Source organism: Canis lupus, chromosome 31 (assembly GCF_048164855.1).
Source record: "Canis lupus baileyi chromosome 31, mCanLup2.hap1, whole genome shotgun sequence".
Taxonomy (NCBI): Eukaryota; Metazoa; Chordata; class Mammalia; order Carnivora; family Canidae; genus Canis; species Canis lupus.
Window position 1 is genome coordinate 19,672,981 of NC_132868.1, and position 24,572 is coordinate 19,697,552.

The window sequence follows — 24,572 nt, forward strand, 5'->3', positions numbered from 1 at the left end:
AGAAAATATCCTCCAACTTCTTTGCTGACACAAATTTTGCTACAGTGAGAACAAAGAATATGTCCATGCTTTTGACTCCATATTTTCCGGATGATGTTAGTCAGAATGCCTGACACGGCTAAAAGAGACTCTGCAATCCAAAAGGGTTCTGAATTGGGGATCTCTGGGTGGCTCAGCGGTTTAGCACCTGCCTTCGGCCCAGGGCGCCATCCTGGAGTACCGGGATCGAGTCCCACGTCGGGCTCCCGGCACGGAGCCTGCTTCTCTCTCTGCCTGTGTCTCTGCCTCTCTCTCTCTCTCTCTCATAAATAAATAAATAAATCTTAAAAAAAAAAAAAAAAGAACAAACAGGTTCTGAATTGACAGAAGTTTGGGAAATCTTGCATTTTTAAAAAATTAATAATGCAAATTAGTACTTCGCCAAACTTATGTGTGGCTAGAACCCTTTTTTGCCCAGAAAATCTTAATACTCCTTGGAATTGTGTTTCAGGAAATGCTGTTCTAGGTTTAAAAATAAATTTAAGGGGATCCCTGGGTGGCTCAGTGGTTTGGCGCCTGCTTTCCGCCCAGGGCGTGATCCTGGAGACCCGGGATTGAGTCCCACGTCGGGCTTCCTGCATGGAACCTGCTTCTCCCTCTGCCTGTGTCTCTGCCTCTCTCTCTCTCCCTCTCTCTGTGTCTCTCATGAATAAATAAATAAAATCTTTAAAAAAATTTTAAAATATATATACATATGTATAATATATTCTTCAACAATATTTGATATACTTTTTTTTATTTTTTTTTATTTATGATAGTCACACAGAGAGAGAGAGAGAGGCAGAGGGAGAAGCAGGCTCCATGCACCGGGAGCCCGACGTGGGACTTGATCCCGGTCTCCAGGATTGCGCCCTGGGCCAAAGGCAGGCGCCAAACCGCTGCGCCACCCAGGGATCCCTGATATACTTTAAAATGAAGTAAATAAGTCCTGATTATCAATAAAATTTTTATCCAATATCCCTTGGTGAATATAGATGTTAAAATTATTCCAAAATTGGTACATATGTATTAAATTGAATGTGTCATCAATACATAATTTATACAGTATTGACATAAATAATCATTTAACTTTTCTGGAAATACGTTATTTGGCCTCCAGTATATCATACCCTTCAGGCTTTCCTCCTACTTCTAACTATTCCTTCTAGTTTTCTCTGTTGGTTTCTCCTCTTTTTTTTTTGATCTCTAAAAACTGGAGTGCCCTAGAGCTCAGTCCTAAAACCTCATGTTTTTTCTATCTAGACTCATTTCTCTTGATGATCTTATACTCTTGAGGCTCTAATACCATCTTTACTTGAAAACCTTTATCTCTAGCTTGGCCCTCTCCTCTGACTACCAGACTTGTACATTCAGTTGCCAACATTTCCATTTGTATGCCTAATATTCATCTCAAACTTAACATGTTCAAAATTTAACTACTAATCTTCCAATCAAACTTTTTAGTTTTTCCATCCCAGTAACAGTGAAATATTTTGTTGAGGATTTTTGCATCAGTATTCATCAGAGGTATAGGTGTGTGGCATTCTTAAGGTATCTTTGTCTCATTTTAGTATTAGGAATGCTGACTTCATGAGTCTACAATTTTTTGGAAGAGTTTGAAGATTGGTGTTAATTCTTTTAAGTATTTGGTAAAATTCTTCAGGGAAGCCATCTTGTCCTAGATTTTTCTCTTTTGGGAGGTTTATGATTACTGATTTAATGTCCTTACTAATTACAGGAGTGTTCAGATTTTCTTCTTCAAGATTCAGCCTTGATAAAGTTATGTGTTTCTAGAAATTTATCCATTTCTTTCTTTCTTTCTTCTTTCTTTCTTTCTTTCTTTCTTCCTTTCTTTTCCTTTCTTTTCCTTTCTTTCTTTTCTTTTCTTTTCTTTTTTTCATGCAAAATGGTGGTTTTATAAAAGCCACCCATCTGGGGACAGGTTATCCAATTTGTTGTTGGTGGTCTATTAAAGGCCCCATATAGAGACAGATTATCCAGTTTGTTGGTGTATAATTGTTCACAGCACTCTTCTGATTTTTTTTTTTTTTTTGTGGGTGTGTGTGTGGTAGGAGTTGTGGTGCTCTTTTTAAATTTTTTGTTGTTTGAGTCTTTCTTTTAAAATATTTTACTTATTTAAGAGAGAGAGAAAATGAGTGGTGGGGAGGGGCGGGGGGGGACAGAGAGAGAGAGAGAGAGAGAAAGAGAGAGAGAGAAAAGCTGACTCCCTACTGAGCAGGAAGCCAGATGCAGGGCTGGATCCCAGGACCCTGGGATCATGACCTGAGCTGAAGGCAGACACTTAACTACCTGAGCCACCCAAGCACCTCTCACTTTTTAAAATCTTTGTGTAGCTAAGACTCATCAATTTTGTTGATTTTTCTCAAAAAATCAGCTTAGTTTCAGTGATTTTTTAAAAAATTTTTCTATTCTCTATTTTATTACTCAGCTAATTTTTATAGTCTCCTTCCTTCTGCTGAGTTTCGTTTGTTCTATTTCTAGTTCTTTGAGGTGTAAAGTTATTTATTTGAGATCTTCCTTCCTTCCTTCTTCTTTCTTTCTTCCTTCCTTTCCTCTTCCTTCCTCTCTTTCTTTCTTTCCTTTCTTCTCCACACCCAGGATGGAGCCCAACACAGAGCTTAAATTCACAACCCTGCGATCGAGACCTGAACTGAGATCAAGAGTCTGCTGCCTAACCAACTGAGCCATTCAGGCACCTTTCTTCTTTTTTAATGAAGGCATTTACTGCGATCAGCTCTATTATTAGTACTAGTTTTGTTACATCCCATCAATTTTGGTATGTTGTGTTTCTGTTTCCATTTGTCCCAAAATATTTTCTGATTTTCATGTGATTTTTTTTCTTTGACCCATGGTTAAGAGTGTATTGTTTAATTTCCATATATTTGTGAATTTTCCCATTTGTTTTCTTCAGCTCTAGAATTTCTGTTTGGTTCTTTTTTAGATTTTGTTGATATTTTTGTTTTGTTCATGCACCATTGTCCTACTTTCCTTTAGTTGTCTGTGCACTTTTGTTGCACTTCGAGCATCTTTAAGGTGATTGTTTTGCATTTTCCCATTCCTTTAGGGATAGTTTCTGGAGTTTTATTTTGTTCCCTTGATGGGGTCATATTTCCCCATTTCTTCAATGCCTTATTTATTTTGCTGGGATTTGTGCATTTGCAAAAAAAGCCATCTCTCTCAGTTCTATGGACTGGCTTCAAAAGGGGAAGACCTTCACTAGTTAGCCTTACTGAAGATTCTGAGGACTTCTCAAACCTAGCGCAGATGTGCCTTTTCTCTGGGCTTATGTCTAAGCCTTCTCAATTAAGAGTTCTCCAGTAGCTTTTATAGAAGTTGGTCATCAGTTGCTCCCTCTGGTGTTCATCACTGATACTGCAGGTTTTCTGGTGGAGCAGCTCGCTACTGTGCTCAGTCTCGGGTTCTCAGCGGCCCCCAGGCACCCAAAGTATGCCAAGGTTCCTCAGCACGCCAAGTCTGAGACAGAAATCGTCTCTCGGGCAGTGCTCCCCTCCTTCCCACCCCTAACATCTGGAACGTTAAACAAACATTCTGCTCTTCTCACCCTGATGGAGAAGCTGTGAGTTGGTTGTTTACTCCTGATCTGAAGTGTGCCAGCTTAGGGGAAGGTCTATAACGGGTGCAATGAAATCCTACCCATTTGATGTGCTCGTTCTTGGCTTTGAGCTTGCCTTAAATACTACAGCTTCTTAACTGGTTTTTGAAGGCCACATACAGGCTTTTTAGACCATATATTAAGTTAATGTCCCTCTGGGGAAGCTAGATCTGGGGCTTCCTATTCAGCCATCTTGCTGACCCTTTGTGGGAAAATGAGGTCTGGGGCTTCCTATACCACCATGTATTCTCTTATGAGGATTCTAGTCTTGTTGGATTAGGGCCCACCCTATTCCAGTATGACCACATCTTAACTTGATTGTACCTGCAAAGAGGCTATTTCCAAATAAAGTCACATTCACAGATACCAGGGATTAGGACTTCAAGTTACCTTTTGAAGGGAACACAGTTGCACCTACAACAGCCTCTGTTGTTGCTCTTAAAAGATTTGAGGGCAAGATAGGAGATTAAGAGAGAGCCACCCTTTAGGACACATAGTTTAAAAACCCTGCCTGGAGTACCTGGGTGCTGCTGTTGGTTGGGTGTCTGACTCTTGGTTTTGGCTCGGGTTGTGATCTCAGGGTTGTGATATTGAGCCCCACATGGGGCTCTGCACTCAGCATGGAGTCTGCTTAAGACTCCTCTCCCTTTTCCTATAAATACATACATACATACATACATACTCTGCCCACTTTACCAATCTTTTTCTTATATGAAGCAAAAATCTTAAGTCACTGAGGAAGGGATAGGAAACTTCCTTTTTCAGGGTCCAGGCAAAGATTCATTGCTTCTGAGAGTAAGGTAGAAGCAAAAGCTTTCTGTGCTGGGTGTAGGAAACTCTCCACCAGTAGCTGCTGCTACCTTGTGGTTAGTGTGAGATCTGGAGTACAGGAGGGTTTTTTGAAGTGTTCCCCTGTAGATACAAGGCAGCGTTTCACTGCCGTGGGGAGTTGAGGAACGGGTGTAGAAAGCCCCATACCAAAGCATAAGGGATAGGGCCTGCCTAAGATTGAGGCTGGACCAAGAGAACCAAGACTCTTTAACACTGAGTAACAAACAATGGCAGTCTGCCTCTTCGGGAGGGGCAAGGATGCACAGAAAGAACCCCTTCTGTGGCATAGACATGCAGTGACTACTGAAAGCTGAGTGTAGAGCAGGAACACTGAGTAAAACAACCCGAGTATCCTAGGTTCCACACTAAGCACAAAGTAGCAGTCGCTCACCGCTGGAGGAAGATGCCCAGAAGGTAACTATAGCAACAGAAAAAACCAGCTCAACTACTGACTAGATTATTTTTCTTTGGAATTTCAGTTTACCCGATTGCAGGACAGAAGAATGGGCATGCGCATTTCCAAGAGTTTTATTCTTTTCCAGTTTGTATGGTTATTTTATAGGCAATGTGTGGCATTCAATCTAAAATTTTAAAATACATGAAAAAAAACCCCACCCATTTTCAAGTTATAAAGCAACCCAGACCCAGAGATGATTGATGTTGGAACTCTCAGACAGGAACTTTAATTATGATTAATACGTTGAATGATCTAGTGGAAAAGGTGGGATATTTACATGAACAGTTGAAGAACTTCAGTAGAGATATACAAACTATAAAAAGGGGGAAGGAGAAGATTCAGACACATTTTTTAGAAATGTGGTGGCTCTTTATATTTGCTACAGTAATCTATTCAAATATTCATCACATCACTATTTTAAAAGAAAAAGGAAAAAAGGAATGGCCTATCTATTAAGAGGAAAATGAGTAAATGAACTTTGTTGGACTATTCATTCATTGGCATAAATTCACCAATGAGCTTCTTGCTTCAATGATCTCAAAAAAATGTTAAATAGGGGTGTCTGGGTGTCTCAGTCAAGTGTCTGCCTTGGGCTCAGGTCATGATCCTGGGGTCTTGGGATTAGGCCCCACATGGGACTCTGGTTCAGTGGGGAGCCTGCTTCTCCTTCTCCCTCTGCTTTTCTCCTGCTTGTGCTCTCTGGCTCTTGTTCTTTCTCTGTTAACTAAATAAAATCTTAAACAAAAAAAGTTAAATAAAAAAATTTTCAGGGCTCCTGGTGGCTCAATTGGTTAAGTGTCTGACTCCTGATTTCCAGTGAGGTCATGATCTCAGGGTCACAAGATCAAGTCTGGAGGAGACTCCGCACTGAGCATGGAGCCTGCTTAGGATTCTCTCTCTCCCACTGCTCTCCTTCACTCACACAGCCCATGTATGCATGCACTCTCTGTAAAAAAAAAAAAAAGGTTTCTAAAGCATCTTATACATCATCATAAAGATGAAAAATCATACTCTTGGGGGGATAATAAACACTAGATTCAGAATAGTAAAGTATTATGGAAGAGATGTAAACTTGGAAGGGTACAGAAGCTGTACCCTGTTTGAAAGTTTTAGATTTTGGAAAATATCAGACAGGATCGTGAAAGACATGAGATAGTGGTGGGAAAGGGGTGACTTATTGTCAAGTTACCTGTGGAATAGAATAGGAAAGCTGTGTAGACTCTTAGGAAGCTCCAGAGACTGGCTCCTTTCTCCACACATACTCTGGATTCGAACCACACAGGAATTACCTTACTGAGTTTGTTAATCACTGTGACAGGGAATGCTGCTATGGTATTGCCGCTATTTGGGGCCTGGGTCCCTGGGTTAGGGGGTAAGATATATTGACATAAAATAATGTTTCTCAGAGGGTTCAGTGGAATACAACAATTCCTAAGAGATCAAGACCATCCTTTATCTACTACAGTTTACTTGCCCTTAGCATCCTGTGCATCTCTATCCTTGAATTACTACCTTGCATTGTAGTGATTAAATTTCTGCCTAACTAGATTGGTAGTTCTTCGAGCACTCATTCTCAAGCACATAGTAAGTGCTTAATAAGTGTGTGTGGAATGAATGCAAATGAGTGCCCCTTTCTAAGAGATGCAATAAATAAATTTAAATAAATTCTTTTAAAAACTAGTAGTAATAGGCGCAGCGGTTTGGCGCCTGCCTTTGGCCCAGGGCACGATCCTGGAGACCCGGGATCGAGTCCCACGTCGGGCTCCCGGTGCATGGAGCCTGCTTCTCCCTCTGCCTGTGTCTCTGCCTCTCTCTGTGTGTGACTATCATAAATAAATAAAAAATTAAAAAAAAAAACTAGTAATATTGAGATGATTCCAGGCACTATGATATAATGGTATTGAGATAGTCTAGGGACAATGTTCACATGCAGTGTTTCCTCTGCTGAATTTACCGAGATAATCTTTCCCCATTCACTCTACCCTTCATTTCAACTTCTAAGAAACTGATAAATTCTTTACAAACTCACATTGTAAAATGTTTAAGTTTTATTTGTCCTGAACCAGCTTTTTGAGAACAGGGTAGGTGACTGGGCTGAAATCCCATGCAACATAATAGTATTTTCATCTTCTGAAAGTGAGGAAAACTGAGGGGTGTGGGGAAATTTTTTTGTTGGTGAAATCTTTTGTTTCTGTCCTAAATCATCCCCACCATTGCTTATGACTATTAGTTTTTGATGGCTTCAAGTTAGTTTTGTAATTGCCACACACTAGAAAAGACAGTTTCCTCCAAGCCTTTCACAATAAATCCAGTGAAAATAGGTATTTTAGAAATTCCAAAATAAAGCAAAAATAAAAATGCCTTATACTATCTAGATTTTAAGGTAGTTATGCTATTTGTATAACCAGTGTTTAAGAGTCATCGGAGTTAATTCTGGGCTCAGATTCTCACTTGACCCAGTGTTTGATATGCTTAAAAATTGGCCTGTCTTTGATAGCTTGAAGCTGTATCAACGGCAAATTTCTTAAGTTGCATAAATATATGAAGGTTTTCTGTGTATAATTGACCCTATGAATATATAATGCCAAATATGTCTAAATGATCGTAAATGGCCTAACAGGGAAAAGAAGCCTTTCATCTTATGTGAAGTTTATTGCTTCATCTGTTATATAACATCCAGGTTCAAGGTGGAGAGACAGATACCACTTGGCATACCTTTCTAGTGTATCATGTGAAAGCGGTTTCTATTTGAAACTTCCAGATAGATACTCTGGAACTGACGGGGAATTCCAGCAAGGTCATTCACCCATTGGAACTTTAAAAAAAAAAAAAAAAAAAGCAAACGGAAAAAAAATTGCCTTTGAGTAAACATTAACTTATCTACTGTTAGGTGGTTTTTTTTTTTTTTTTTTTTTTTTTTTTTTTTTTTAAGGGGAGAGCTCAACCTGGATTTCTTTTATATTTCAAACCAAAAATAATAGATTTAATTAATTTGGAGGTTAAGTTTATATCTTTGCGATCTATTATCTCTTCTGCATTTTTCAAAATATCCAATGCTTAGAAAAATAGCTTTCTTACTGCTTAGCCCTTAAAATACAAGGAGACAGAAGACAAGCAGGAATTCTTAAAATGTTTCATTGTGCTTTCCTTGGTAGTCATATCAGTTGAAACAGACCCAGTTCTTGCTCTTAAAGCTCTATAAACCTGCCCTTAAATGACATTGACAAACAGACAGGCATTTGACTAAGCAAACATTGCTGGATATACATGATGAATTAAAGTATTGTCATTCTGTAAATGTCTTTTGTGTGGTCTAAATACACAATGAAACGTTGACTGTTTAGAAAATTGCAAGAGCAGTTATTCATTCATAGGCTGACCGTTTATTCAGTCCTGATTCTTTAAATCCATATTTTAGTTAATGTTAAAATTTGCACATATGGCACTTCATAAAATCATAGCATATTAAATTTAGTTTTAATTTTAATTATTGTATAGCTTTCAAATATTGTATTGTTGCACACACATGTGGAGTCTGTACGGCCTTTGTGAAAGGTTCAGTGTCTGACCAACATTCTGTATAATTTCATGCTTTCTGTCTGGACGATTCCATGTACCTCATAATGTTGCAGTGATGACAGATGCATTCACTATTTTTGGACAAAGTAGAGCTTTTATAAAAGATGCTTACTAAAGATTGAGTAGATACAAATGTCCATAAAATGTATGTAAGACTTATGGAATAACTATGGGAAACGTGTTTTCCTGTAGCTCAGTTTTTAAAAAGCATTATTATCTTTCCCTCTAATATCTTCTATATACCCCTGTCTTCTCTTGCTCCCTCAGAGTTAACTAAAGTTCTGAATTTTTTTCAGTGTTTTTTTTTTAATCACATACTATATGCCCCAGACAGTATATTGATTAGTTTTCTGTGTTTTGAACTTCATTAAAATGGAATCATGTTGTATGTGTTTTTCTGGGCCTTCCTGTCTTCTGAAAATCAGCATTAGAGTCTTAGATTTATCTATGTCAACGCATATAGCTATTGCTCACTAGTTTTCACTGTTGTAGGATATTGCATGGTATAAGTATTCCAGAACTTATTGGCAGATGAAGTGATTAATAGACATTTGAGATGGTCCAGTTTTTAGGTACTACAAACATTGCTTCTGTGTATACATATATTTCTGCATCTATATCTGCTACACATGTGGCAGAAGAACTTCTCTATTAATGTTTCACAACCTTTTGCCTGTCATGGCACACATAGACAATGACGGAAATATTTGTTCCCTAGACTGCATTAAAAGAATGAAGCTATGTCTCTGGCCTGAGGGCCTCTAGTTGGCTGGAGAGCTGAGGAGATCCATATCTGGGCACACATGTAACGTGTTCGTTGCATACCAGGGCACAGCAATTGAGAAGCTCTGCTAGGGAGTTGAGTTGCTTCAACTCTTCTAGGTAATACCAAATTGCATAGTGGAATTAATAATTCCATTTACCTAACATTCAAAGTGCTTGTATGAATTCACATTCCATGAATATATATTTGAGATGAAAAGAGAAACATTGGGAATTCTGTCAATCTCATAATTATAAAGGTCAAATAGGAGAAGAAAATAACTTATTATTCCTTAGAATGTCAATTCAGATTTGCTTTCTCAAAATGTGATAATGTCAAGATTCCTTTACAGTGTGACAGCAGAGAGTTATAGGCCATGGATGATGTTAAGAAGTGATAACATGGGGATCCCTGGGTGGCGCAGTGGTTTGGCGCCTGCCTTTGGCCCAGGGCGCGATCCTGGAGTCCCGGGATCGAGTCCTGAGTCAGCTCCCGGCATAGAGCCTGTTTCTCCCTCTGCCTGTGTCTCTGCCTCATTCTCTCTCTCTCTCTGTGACTATCACAAATAAATAAAAATAAAAAAAAAAAGAAGTGATAACATGCCCCCAGAGTTGTTGTTACTCATGAAAGCCAACAGCCTGAACTAATATACTTGTGAGAGCTGTAATTCTTTCTTCCAGGTTTAGTGTTGCATTAGCTTTTTATTTCTTAGCCTTGAGAAGTAGTTTCAGACATTGTATACAAGATGGAATATGAGAGCTATTTGCTACATAACTTTTAGTTTAAAAACCAAACACTTATAAAATAAGCTGGGGTTTTTAAATCATTCTTAAAATTGATTTTCTTTTAAACAGTAAGAATGTCTAAATATCAGAATTGATTTGGATAATAAACAATGATAACTTCTCCATTCAGATGACATTAGACTAGAGAATTGATTTTATAAAAATCCCTACATAGTTTTTCCATAACATTTTCAAGAAACTCCTGTATTTTACTACACTATTACTGCTCTAATGGCTTTTTCACACAAAAGATATAAAAAAAAAATTTTACTTGGTGGGAGGTATTGCCTTGTGGCCTGTAGACTGGGGATGTTTAAAATTAATTGGAAAAAATCGGAGGAAAGCTTTCAAATTCATGCTTAGCCTGGTTTATGATGACCTCATGCCAAAGTAACATTATAATTTACTTGGCAGAGTTACAATTTACTTGGCATGAATTACATATGAAAACTGCACTCCCCTTTTACTGGAATACTGTGTACTACACATAGGCAGGATTTTAGTTGTTTTTATATAAATTAGCAGTCACCAATTCTTGTATTACCAATAACCTATGTTTATAGTATGTGTGTGTACACCACAATATATACATATATAAATTATATAGATATGTACATATGTATGCATGCATGTGGTATTGGTTGGTATTTAGTATATCATGTATTCAACATTCTCAAGTAGTACTGATAGGCATTTGAGTATAATTAGCACAGTGACTTCTGTCTAAGCATGTAGCTAAGCTCTAGCTACAGACATAAAGGATTAATATATGGTTACAAAATAGCAATAGCAAACAGTGATAAATATGATAAACTCAAGATTTTGTTCATTATTTTTCTTCTTGGGATGTGAAATACTTATTGTAATTTGCCATGTGAGGCCATAGTTCATAAAGTTTTTTTTTTAAATTATAGGCATCCTGAATTTCAATAGCAAGGATACATTTCAATATAGCTGGCCATTATAGCAGTGCTCAGATCTCTACCCAAATTCCCTTTAAAGAAGTGGAGAATGAATTTGTAGCCCTAGAAGCAGGGAGGTGACCTCCTATAAAGACATTCTATGCTTGAAATTTCAGGATTTGTCTTCAGAGCTCATGCAAATTTTGCATTCTTCTGTTTCAATAAATTTTCCTCCAAATAAAACTGATGTTGCCTACACATCTACCCTGTGGTTTCAAATACCTCAGTTTGAGAAGCAGGATAGTAAATGTAATCCCATTTCCTAAAGACCTTTAAATTGGAAGTGTCTTCTTGTAAAAAATTTTGACTTCTGTAATCCGGGTTCCATTTAGGCTTTACTGAAAGTGAAAAAGTTCAGAGAGACCTCCTTTGCCATCAAGGATTTCTCTCTTTATCTGTCTTGTGGACTTTTGTAGATCCTCCTGTCTTGAACAGTGCATTTAATGGAAACCTTCTTTGGTCTTTCTTTCATTTGTTTCCAGGAAATTGCCCTAACCTGCTTATTTTCAATACCCTTTGACCATTCCTACCCTGTCTTCTTTGCTACTCCTCTCTTCCCCACAGCTCAGTTTTAACTTCTCCTTCCTCCGTCCCTGTCACCTTTCTTAGCTATCTTCTGTCCTCTCACTGGAACACTCACCCTGTAATATCCAGATGCCTTTTGGAACAATTGAACTTAGACATTTTAGGGTCACTTCATTCTTGGCATTTATAAATTCACTCACATTCCCAGGGCCTTGCACAGAGCCTAGCATGGATGGTACCAGCAAATACTTATTGAATGATGAACTGAATCTCATGCCTCCTCTCATTTTCATCTTTTGCTGCTGGTATTGCTGATCTTATCTCTGCTCTCTGCTATTGCAAATATTTTGTTCATTTTTTTCTTTTGAAATGTATCTCATATCTGCATTAGTTCATTTCATTATATTTTCATGACTTTTACCCTAATGCACCTCATGCCAAGATTGCTCCCACAGGTTCCCATCTAGCATCTTTGGTTCTAATCTCCTCTCTACAAACCATTGCCACTGCAGCTACCCTAACAACTTAAAACATTTTTTTAAATAAATAATTTATTTATTTGAGAGAGACAGAGCAAGTGAGATGAGCAGAGGGGGTGGGAGGGGCAGAAGGAGACAGATGCAGACTCCCTGCTGAGCAGGGAGCCCCATCAGGGGATCATGACCTGAGCCAAGGACAGATGCTTAACCGACTGAACCATCCAAGCGCCCCAGTTTATTTCATTTTATTTTTATTTTTTAATAAGATTTTATTTATTTATTCATGAGAGACATAGAGAAGCAGAGACACAGGCACAGGCAGAAGCAGGCTCCATGCAGGGAGCCCGACGTGGGACTTGATCCCGGGACTCCAGGATCACGCCCGGGCCAAAGGCAGGCACCAAAACGCTGAGCCACCCAGGGATCCCCTATTTCTTGTTTTAATAATTTTTTTATTTGAGATAATTTTACGTTCATAAAAAGCTGTAAGAATAGTACCTTCACCCAGTTTCTTCTGGTGTTAATATTTTTTATAACTGTGGCTCATTTGTCAAAATTAAGAAAGTAACATTGTTGCATCACTATTAACTAAAATCCAGACTTAGTTTTCCAGATTTTTTACTACTGTATTATTTCTATTTCAGGATGCAGCATTGCTATTTAGCATATCTATCAATTTTTTAAATAGGTAATACCAACTTTGGTAAGAATTTACAAAGGACAAAAAGGATATAGAAGTTTCCTTCCTACCTCTGAAATGTAACTATCTCGTCTCTTCCCTAAAGACAATCCATTGTTTCTGGTTTCTTGGATATTCTTCCTAAGAGATTCTCTGAGTACACACACACACTTCCAAACATACACAAATATACTACATTCTAAACATACTGCTCTTTATATTTAACTTGGTATAATTTCATCACTTTTTCCTCAGTAACACAAAGTTGCCTATTTTTAAAATTTCAGTATGCTGTTGGTATCTGTTCTGTTATTTGATTTGCCAGTTTCCTACTGATTGACATCTTTTACTTTTGTAAATAATGCTATATTGAATATCCATGAATAGATGTCATTTTACACATGCTGGGTGTTATTGCTGGGTGAAGGAGTATATGCATTTATAATTTGATTTTTAGTTATTGCTGGGTGAAGGAGTATATGCATTTATAATTTGATTGCCAGTTTGCATTTTAGAGAGTTTCCACCATTTTATCTTCCATTATTTCCCTGTAGGCTCACCAGTGTTGTCTTATGAGACTGAATTTTGTCAATATGATGGGTTAAGATATAGCTAAAAATTATGTCAGTGTACTTTAAATTTGCATTTCTCTTATAACAAATGAGGTGGAGTGTCTTTACACATATTTAAGAGCCATTTACACTTTCTTTTGTGAACTATCCATATACTTTGCCCATTTTTCAATTAGGTCATTAAAGCATTCATTTAGGTTTTTTTCCCTTAAAATCTTTTAGTTCTTTCTATTTTCTGATATTAAGGTGAAATCCTAGTCCTCTTTTCAAGACTTTTTACATCATATGTCTCAACCCCAGTTCATACTACTTTCCAACAACCACTATCGCTCTGACCAGTCTGGTTTTTATACTCTCCCAAGGGCACATGGTGCTCATTCCTTCCACCATGCCTTTTTTCATAGTGTCCCCCTTCTCCCTGCATCCACTTACATCTCCTGAGACAGAAGTTGTCACTTCACTCAGTTGAATAAACTTTCTTTTAACTTCAGGTAGACTTCTAGAAAGAATAATTAACTAATAGTTTATAAACTCTGAAAAAAAAAAAAAGAAATGTTAATCATTTAGAGACAGCACCTAACTACAAAAAAAAAAAAAAAAAAAAGTGCTCCTATCAAACTTACTACATCTCCATTTCCAATAGAGTTCTAGTATGCTGTGGACATGTCTTTATCTATTAAATTGTTTCATTCTCTTGACAGGTTAGAGAAATTTTTTTTTTTAGAAAAAGTAAGCTGTATGAGAATAGGTTGTTTTGTAGCTGATTGAACTTGTATAACCAAAAAGTTTTGATTTATTGATCAATGTGAAATTGAAAGGCTCTAGTAACAGAACTCTGTTCTCCATATCAGAACTCTGTTCTTGATCTTGACTGCTCAATATTTATTTACTAATAATTTGATGAATACATGGGAATTAAGTAAATGCAGTTAGGCTTTAAAAGGATTATTCCTATGACAGTACAGAGGCATGATTCAACGTATCTTAATAGTTTGGAAGGATGGGCTAACCCAATAAGGTGAAATTTTTTAGTTGTGTTGAATATAAAGCTCTGCATTTCGTTTCCAAAATTAGCTGAAAGAAAGAATGAGGGTAGAGTTAGTCAGGTAGCTGGTTTGATGTAGTTTGTATGACAAAAAGTCCACCGACTTAAGAATATGTTAAAATTTAAATCTTAGGGACGCCTGGATGGTTCAGTGGTTAAGTGCTTGCCTTCAGCTCAGGGCGTGATCCTGGAGTCTCTGGATGGAGTCCCACATCAGGTTCCCTGCATGGAGTCTGCTTCTCCCTCTGTCTATGTCTCTGCCTCTCCTTCTCTGTGTCTCATGAATAAATAAATAAAATCTTTAAAACAATTTTAAATCTTAAGTTGCATTTATAATTTATAAAATTATAGCATCAGATTAAGGAATTTAGTAGTTCCACAATTATTTTTTCTTCATCAGAAATCATTTGGAGTATACTATTCAGTTCTAGGTATTATATTTTCAAAGGAAATTAATTTTGAAATTACCTGTATTATTTTTCTATTGCTGTCATAATTGAATTATCACAAATTTAGTGACCTAAAACAACAAAACAACAGGTTTTATTACCTTAAAGTTCTGAGGTCAGAAATCAACGCAGATCTCAATAGGCTAAAACCAAGGTATCATCAGGGCTCCATCCCTTTCTGGAGGCTCTAGAAGAGGGTCTTTTTTCCTTTTTTCAGCTTCTAGCGGCCCCCTCTGTCCCCCTTCAAAACCAGCAGAAGCAAGTCCAGTCTTCACATTGCTTCTCTCTGGCCACAGCTGGGAAAGACTCACTGCTTTTAAAGAATTTGTATAAGATTGGCCCCATCTGGATAATTTCCCCATCTCAAAGTCTTTAACCACATTGACGAAGTCCCCTTTGCCATGTAAAGTAACATATTCACACGTTCTGGTGATGAGAGAATGGACATTTTTTGTCGGGGACCATTGTTTTGCCTACCACAGTTCTTATTGCAGAGGATCAGCAGGATAGTGAAGGGGCTAATTGGATAGAGAAGCAGATTAAGAAGAATTGAAGATGATCCCCAAATATGTTGCCTAGGAGAGAATGAGATAATGTTTATAAAGTGATTAGTGCAGTAAGTGCATAATAAATGGTTTCTGCTTCAATGGCTAATGCTACAAATTACAGAAATATAGTAGCTCAGAAGGGAAAGAAGCTTAGGGACGTGGAAGGGGATGAAGCAGCATAACGTTTTATCTCGCAACGAACAGAATTTGGGACCCAGGTTCTCACTTTACTCTTAGGTAAGCAGGTGGTTTCGATGTCAGAAAAGAACTAAAGTTTAACAAGAACTCTAAGGCATTCCCCTGATTGAGAAAAGAGGGAGAATGGAGGTGGTGGGGACTATGGTAGAGAAGCAACTTTCTGGCCTCTTTTTGCCATGACTGCACAACATACAGATTCTGAGGAGGAGAGAAAACTTTTATTAAGGGGAGAAAGCATAGTTTTTGAAGCTGAGAAGACAACTATATTAGTCTCCTTGCCCCCCCCCCCCCGAATGTATGGGAAAAAAAAGTCCTCTAAAACCAAGGCCCAGCCATCAGAGGTTATGAGATTTTTCAGGTTTTCTGTTATGATCTTTGCATTTGTCTCTTTAAACACATTGAACTTGACCTTTAAGAAGCTGCCAAGGAGGGGTGGTCAAGCAGTAGTTAAATTAACAGACCCTCCCACCTCGCTCCCGGGTGGCAGCTTCCAGGGCCCAGTAAATGTGTATCTGTGTGAACGTGATCCAGAAACAGCCAGGAAGGGAACAAAGTTTAGTCTGTGAGGAAATAGGCGGCTGCCGGTAGTTTCATGCTGTCGGTCCAGATTTCAGCTTGCTGTGCTGTAAGTAGTTTATTTTTTTAAATATATTCGAATATAAAAAGATTGTGGGAATAATTCCCACTGAAGATTAAATTAAGGTCCTGCTGGGTGCTAAATCTTGTGTAAGTAGACCCACTTGTTTCAGCATTTCACAGTTTTATTTTAAAAAAGGAAAAGGAAAACCGTGAAATTTTCAGCAAGTGTTCTGCTAAGACAGGTGCTGCTTGCATAAGATGGTTTTTAATGTCTTGTCTTTGGTTAAGTGAAGATGTTTACCGTCAGAAAATAAAAGTGAGCAAATATGTATCTGGTGCCCAGAGATTATTTGTAGGTAGTGCTTAGATTTCTCCCCCACGCTCTTTCCAGCGGCTTTTCCTTTAGTTTAGGTTCGTGTTACAAGTTTATGTTAGCAAATAGGTAATACTTTCAGACATAGGTTTTGTGGTTCAAAGAAATGAAGTGAATGAGAATAAAGTAGAACCAAATACAGTGTAGTAAACTGTTGAGAGCCTAGATTTAAGAGCAGCATAAAGTGTTTTCAAATAGGGACTCTGTGAAGTCAGTGGAAATGGCAAGCAGCTTTAGGAATTTCATGCAACTTTGGAGAAATCTGTTTTTAAGATTTTGACGTGTACTGATTTTTCACACTCAATTCCCAGTACAATAGGCTGTAAAATAAATTTCCTATATGAAATTGAAATTGTTACATCTCAGCTGTTGCAGTTCTGTGTTGAGATCAAGATTTCAGGAAGAGCACACATTATTACCCAAACATTGATTTTCTTGACTGCAGCTATGAGAATGTTAAGGTTGCATTTGGTGTTGGAGAAGTTATTTTCTACTTCTCTTTTGCCACGTGTATTTAAATAACAAAACAAAACAACAGCAACAAAAAACAACTCCTGGTTACAGGACAATTTTGTGACTTTGAATCTAGAAGCAAAGGTTGATGTCTTTAATATATATTAGTTATAAAGACTGGCTGCTAGCCAGTAGCCTTTCAAAGCATCGAGGGGTGCTGAGGACACAGATTGTTTATGTAGAAGTACACTGGGTTTCCCCTTTCCTCTACCTTCACCTCCGATCTCAGGGACAGTCTATTTCTCTAGCCTGCCTCACATTCCTGCAGCACCGAGCAGGAGCCCACATGATGGTGTTGGACCCCAACTGACCTTTGGTGGGCTAGAAGCCCAAGATACATTGCCCTAAGTGGATCCTAGGACTATAATGAAGTGAAACCTTTACTCACCCTTTAGCTTGCTGAATCTCGATGACTTCCTGAGCTAACTTCTCCCACTCAATAGCCTCTCCTGGGCCAGGTTACATATGGTTGTTGGTTTTGGGGGCACAAATTGCAGGAAAAGGGTCCTAGGAAGGGAGTCAGCATGGCAGGTGACACTATTACCAGGGAACCAGCAATTTCCTACTGTGATTTGAAATATTTTGGTCTTTGAACACCTGGAAGGCCATACAGATGTGTACTGGCTGAATCTTTAATCAAGACCCTTTCAATGGTTTTTCATTTGTTTTCCTATTTTTTAGATTTATTTTTAAATTTAAGTTCAGTTATCATATAGTGTATTACTAGTTTCAGAGGTAGAGCTGTGATTCATCAGTTGCATATAATACCCAGTGCTCATTACATCACGTGCCCTCCTTAATGCCCATCACCCAGTTTCCCCATCCTACCTTCCTCATTCTCCTCTAGCAACACCGTTTGTTTCTAATGGTATGGACTCCAAAGAGTCTCTTATGGTATGTTTTTTCTATTTTTAATTGTTACATTTTTATAGTTCGGATTCTATCCAAGCCTGAGGTCTGGGTGAAAGCCCCTTGGGCACTAGGAAAGGACACAAGGCCACAGATGAAACCTTGGTTCACTGCTCCCAGATGGAAGGGACTTGAGACTTCAAACAAACCCTGAGCCACACATGGTGCTCTCCTCATCCACAGGTGTCTCCTGACCCCTCCCAAAAGGGGAGCTGGGTGGGGAAGGCTGCTCCTTTGCTTTTCCTTTTTTTTTTTTTTTTAATTCCAGTGTAGTTAACACAATGTTATATTAGCTTCAACTGTATATAATAGTGATTCAACAATTTCATACATTACTCACTCAGTGCTCATCAGGATAAGTGTAGTCTTAATTTCCTTCACCTGTTTCACCCCCTTCCTCTCTGATAACCATTTGTTTGTTCAGTATAGTTAAGAGTCTGTTTTAGTTTGTCTACTTTTTCTCTGTTCATTTGCTTTGTTTCTTAAATTCCACATAGGAGTGAAATCATATAGTATTTCTCTTTCTCTTACTGGCTTATTTTGCTTAGTATTGTACTCTCAAGATCCATCCATGTTGTTGTAGATGGTAAGATTTCATCCTTTTCTATGCATGAATAAAGTAATAATAATAATAATAAATAATCTTGTCCCAGTACCATACTGTTTTATTTACATATAAGTATATAAATTTATTAGTGTCTATAAATTTTTATATTTTTCTACGTTATATATTATTTACATAATATATATAAACATAGAGGTATGTCTATCCTTTCAAATTAGTGTTTTTATATTCTTTGGATAAATACCCAGTAGTGCAATTATCAGATCATATTCTATTTAATTTTTTGAGGAACCTCCATACTGTTTTCCACATGGCTGTACCGGTTTGCATTCCCACTGACAGTGCACAAGAGTTGCTTTTTCTCTACATCCTCACCAACTCTTGTTTGAGTTTTTGATTTTAGCCTTCTAACAGGTATGAGGTAGTATCTCATTGTGGTTTTGATTTGCATTTGATGAGTGATCTTCATTGTGTTTTCATGTGTCTGTTGGCCATCTGTAGGTCTCCTTTGGAGAAATTTCTGTTCATGTCTTCTGCCCATTTTTTAATTGAATTATTATTATTTTTTTTGGTGTTGAGTTGTAGAAGTTCATCATATATTTTGGATACTAACCCTTTATTGGATATGTAAGTTGCAAATATCTTCTCCCATTTAGTAGGTTATTTTTAGTTTTGTTGTTTTCTTTGCTGTACAGAAGATTTTTATTTTGATGTAGTCCCAACAGTTTATTTTTGCTTTTGTTTCCCTTGCCTCAGGAGACATATCTTGAAAGATGTTGTTATGGCTGAGGTCAGAGAAATTATTGCCTGGGCTCTCTTCTAGGGTTTTTATGGCTTCGGGTCTCACATTTAGGTCTTTGATCTATTTCAAGTTTATTTTTGTATATGGTATAAGAGAGTGGTCCACTTTTATTCTTTTGTATGTAGCTGTCCAGTTTTCCCAATACCATTTGTTGAAGACACTGTCTTTTTCCTATTGGATATTCTTTCCTGCTTTGTTGAAGATTAATTGACCGTATAATCATAAGTTTATTTCTGGGCTCTTTGTTCTGTTGCCAGTACCATACTTGTTTGATTACTACAGCTTTATAACATGACTTGAAGTCTGGAATTTTGATATCTCCAGTTTTATTTTTGAAGATTGCTTTGGATATTGGGGGTCTTTTGTGATTCCATACAAATTTTAGGATTATTTATTCTAGTTTTATGAAAAATGGTATTGGATGGAATGCATTAAATATGTAGATTGCTTTGGGTAGTATAGACATTTTAACAATATTTGTTTTTCCAATCCGTGAGTATGAAATGTCTTTCCATTTGTTTCATCAGTGTGTTGTAGTTTTCAGAGTACAGGTCTTTTATTTCTTTGGTTAAGCTTATTGCTAGTTATTTTATTATTTTTGGTACAATTGTAAATGGAATTGTTTTCTTAACTTCTCTTTCTGCTGCTTCATTATTGTATAGAAATGCAGTGGATTTCTGTACATTGATTTTGTATCCTGTGACCATACTGATTTCATTTATCAGTTCTAGTAGTTGTTGGAGTCTTTCAAGTTTCCTACATACATTATCATGTCATCTGCAAATAATGAAAATTTTATTTCTTCCTTACCAATTGAGATACGTTTTATTCCTTTTTCTTGTCAGATTGCTGTGGCTAGGACTTCTAGTACTATGTTGAATAAAAATGGTGAGAGTGGAAATCCTTGTCTTTTTCCTGACCTTAGGGGAAAATCTCTCAGTTTTTCCCCATCAAGGATGGTATAAGCCATGGGTTTTTCATATAGTGCCTTTGATATGTTGAGATATGTTCCCTCTAAACCTACTTTATCAAAGGTTTTTATCATGAATGGATGTTGTAGCTTGTCAAATGCTTCTTTTGCATCTATTGAAATGATCATATGGTTTTTATCCTTTCTCCTGTTGATGTGATGTATCATGTTGATTGATTTATGAATATTAAACCACCCTTGTATCCTGGGAAAAAATCCCACTTGATTATGGTGAATGACTTTTTTTAATGCATTGTTGGATTCAGGCTGCTAATATTTTGTTGAGGATTTTTGCATGTATGATCATCCCCGGCATGGGCCTGTAGTTCTCTTTTTGATGGTGTCTTTATTATCTGGTTTTGTATCAGGTTAATGTTGGCCTCATAAAATGAATTTGGAAACTTTCCTTCCTCTTCTATGTTTTGGAAGAGTTCGAGAAGAATAGGTATTAACTCTTCTTTAAGTGTTTAAGTGTTAGAGCTCCCTACTATTATTTTATTGCTATTGATTAGTTCCTTTATGTTTGTTATTAACAGTTTTTATGTATTTGGGTGCTCCCACATTGTGTACATAAATGTTTACAATTGTTATTATTTTCTTTTTGGATTGTCCCTTTATGATTATATAGTGTCCTTCTTTGTCTCTTCTTACAGTCTTTTTTTATTCTATTTTGTTTAAGTATTGATATCCTGACTTTCTTTTCACATCCATTTGCTTGATAAATGTTTCCCCGTCCACTTACTTTCAATTCACATGTATCTGTAAGTCTGCAATAGGCAGTCTCTTGTAGGCAGGATTTGGATGGGTCTTATTTTTTAATCCATTTGCTCATCCTGTGTCTTTTGATTGGAACATTTAGTCCATTTACATTGAAAGTAATGACTTATAGGTATATATTTATTTTGATTTTATTACATTTTATGATTGTTTTCATAGTTCTTCTCTGTTCCTTCTCTTGCTCCCTTCTCTGATGACAAATTAGCTTTTAGTGATATACTTGGATTCTCTGCTCTTTATTCTTTGCATATCTTTACTGATTTGTGGTTACTATTATGTTTGTACATAACATCTTCTGCATATACCATGTTTTAGGTATCTAGTGTCATACTTTACATCTTTTTTGGTGAGTCACTTGACTGATTTTTACAGATACACTTATTTTTACTGCTTTTGTGCTTCTTGCTCCTCTTATTCTTACTTATGATCTTTCCTTTCCACTCAAAGAGTCCCCTTTAACATTTTTTGTAGGGCTTGTTTAATTTCATGACTTTCTTTAACTTTTGTTTGTCTGGGAAACTATTTCTCCTATTCTGAGTGATAGTTTTGCTGAATAGAGTATTCTTGGCTGCAGATTTTTTCCTTTCAGCACATTAAATATATCATTCCACTTTCTTCTGGCCTGCAGAGTTTCTGCTAATAGCCTTACAAGGTTTCCCTTTGATGTAACTGTCTTCTTTTCTCTTGCTGCTTTTAAAATTCTCTATCACTACTTTTTGCCACTTTAATTACTATGTGTCTTGGTGTGGACCTCTTTGGGTTGATTTTGTTGGGGATCTCTGTGCCTCCTGGATCTGAATTTGTTTCCTTCCCTGGATTTGGCAAGTGTTCATCTATTATTTCTTCAAGTAAATTGTCTGCCCTCTTTATCTCTCTTCTTCCAGGATCTCTATAATGCAAATGTTATCATGCTTGATGGAATTGCTGAGTTCCCTAAATTTATTCTCATTTTGCATAACATTTTCTCTCACCTGCTCAGCTTTTCCATTACTCTTTCCTCCAGATTACTGATTCATTCTTCTACTTCCTTTAGTTTATTGCCTCTAATATATTTTTAATATTATTTATTGTGTTCTTCATCTCTGATTGGTTCCTTTTTGTCTCTTTGTTAATGGTCTCACTGATGTCCTCCACTTGTTTTTAAGTCCAGTCAGTATCTTTATGACCATTACTTTAAATTCTTTACCAGGCCTATTACTTATTCTGTTTCATTTAGTTCTTTTTTTGTGATTTTGTTTTGTTCTTTCATTGGGATATATTCCTCTGTCTTCTCCTTTTGTCTAACTCTCTATGTCTGTTTCTGTGTTTTAGGAAAGCCAGCTATGTCTCCTGCTCTTGAAAGTAGTAGCCTTATGAAGAAGGAATCCTGTAGTGGCCTGCAGTGCAATGTCCTCTGTTCACCAGAACATGGCACTTGAGGAGTGTCTCCTATGTGTGTTGTATGCTCCCTGCTCTTGTAGCTGAGCCACATTTTCCTTCTGTTCAGTCATCTTCAATGGTTCTCTTTGACTGTTGTGTGCAGGGTTTGATCCCTTTGTTATCAGTGGGCCAATTTGGGGCTGCCTTGGGCTTGAGTTTAGTCAGATGAGGCATTTGCCAGAGATGCAGTAGCACCAAACCGCAGGGCACTTTCCCTGTGTTATCCTTTGAAAAGCTTTCATTGGTGGAGGGGGCCTAAATTCAGACCATCTGCTATCTGCCCCAGCCTACTTGTGGGGCCACCATCTGACTCATTTGTGTGGTTATTTTTCCCTTTCCTCAGGGCAAGAGTCTCTTTGGAGTGATGCTGGCCCCTTTCAGGGCTGCTTGCACACTATCAAACTTGTAGTCCTGATTTGAATGGGCTCTAGCCAAAAGCTTATTGGAGGGGGCAGATACACAACATGCTCTATGGCAGGGCTACAGTGCCCACAAGGTTTGGACACAAGAAGAAGGGATGTCCCTCTGTTGCCAGGACCAGGGCTGGCTGTGCTGATCTGTAAAACACACAGGTGTGGGGCATGCAGTTTTAACAAGGTGTGTGCAGAGGGGGTCGGTGAGAGGGGACCCACTACTACTGTTGCCAGGACTGAGGCCCTGGAAAGTGCATGAGTCAGGAGACCTGGTGTTTGCAAGAGTTTGTTCGGGTCTTTTGGGGAGGGGACCTGGCAGTCACAGACTGAGGGAGGCTTGGCCAAAGAGAGGGACAGGTCTTTGTGTAAGCAAGCTAGGTAGCAATTGTCAGTATTGGTCTGGTTCCTGCAGGTGGCAATGTATTTATGCGGGGTGGGGCGGGTGAGGAAAGTGGCACCTGCATCTCCTTTGTTCCTGCGGGGGTCTCCCCGCAGTCCCTAACTCCAGGATAGGCTATAAAATGAGTAAATAACTCTTCCTGCCATATGCCTCTAGGTGTTTTTTACACTACTGCTTCTATGCTCCATCTCCTTGGGCTGTTTGTTGTGCGATCACTCTAAGGGCAGTAGCTCAGTTTCCTATTACTGTTCAAGCTCTCACAAAACTAAGATTTTTTAAAATTCCAGGCTGTAAGTCCTGCTGGTTGTAAGTATTCATGAAACTCTGTCCCTCTAGTTTTCAAAGCCAAATATTATGGGGATTCATCTTCCCCATGCGGGCTCCCCAGCGTCCTAGTCTATTCTCTCCCTTCTCTGAGTTTGCGAATCCCTGCCTCTGACAGGCAGTCCTACGGATCCCTTTAGCTTCCCGCTGTACCTCCACCCTTCCAACCCTCTTTGATGTGGCCTCTTCTTTCCATTTAGTTGTGGAGCTTATTCGGCCAGTCTTTGGGTCATTTTCTGGGTTATTTACACTGATGTGAGTGTGGTCTAGTTGTATCTGGATCTTCCTACTCTACTTTCTTCCCAGCCTTCTGGGCCCCTTTCAGATATTTTTAAAGACTTTCAATAGCTGCTTCTAACATCCAAATCCTTGCTCCTGCCCAACAAAGCCCACATGGTCTGCTTTCTGAGGGGGTCGGTGAGATCTGTTTCACATCATTGTCTACCACTGTTCTCTTCACACAGTTTGCTCCAGCTACATAAGTGTTTCTGTTGCTTCTGGAATACATCAAACTTTCTCATGCTGCAGGGTCTCTGCTGCCTGGAAAGCTCTTCCCCTCTATTGTTTCTTCCTTGGAATGCCTCCTTCTTCAGAGGGATCACCACCTGACTTCCACCACCTCACTCTTCCTTTACCTTGATTGACTTTTAGCAATAGCTACTTGGCACTATTTAACTCATTTTATTAAAAATATATATTTTTATAAATATATACACATATAAAAACTATATATGATATATATAGTTGAATATATATACTATTTATATTCAGAATTATATTGATGTGTGTGTATTTTTTAAATAAAATCCATCTATGTATCTAATCTTTCTCACTAGAATGTAAGTTCTATGAGGGAGCAAGAACTTTGTCTTGTTCAGTGCTATATTGGCAGTGTCCAAAATAGTACCTACTTGACATGTAGTAGGTATGTGGTAAATACTCATTTTGTGAATATATTCATATCAGTTGGTGCCATTAAAATTTATTTTTAAGAATGAGAGTGT

The 24,572-nt window shown here is 37.8% G+C and overlaps 1 protein-coding gene across 8 annotated transcripts in view; it reads left to right on the forward strand.

Moving 5' to 3' along the window:
- Nucleotides 1–24,572, forward strand: part of MAP3K13 (mitogen-activated protein kinase kinase kinase 13) — a 169,783-nt gene that overhangs the window by 14,760 nt on the left and 130,451 nt on the right. Inside the window, exons 5-6 of one of the 8 annotated variants that reach the window (XR_012021824.1) lie at nucleotides 798–9,401; nucleotides 14,463–14,639. The exons of 6 other annotated variants lie outside the window; for them this stretch is intronic. The gene's annotated coding sequence lies outside the window, so the exon portion shown is untranslated. Of the gene's footprint in view, nucleotides 1–797; nucleotides 9,402–14,462; nucleotides 14,640–16,029; nucleotides 16,150–24,572 lie in introns of those variants that run through there. One more of the 8 variants, XM_072807721.1, reaches the window with a different exon arrangement.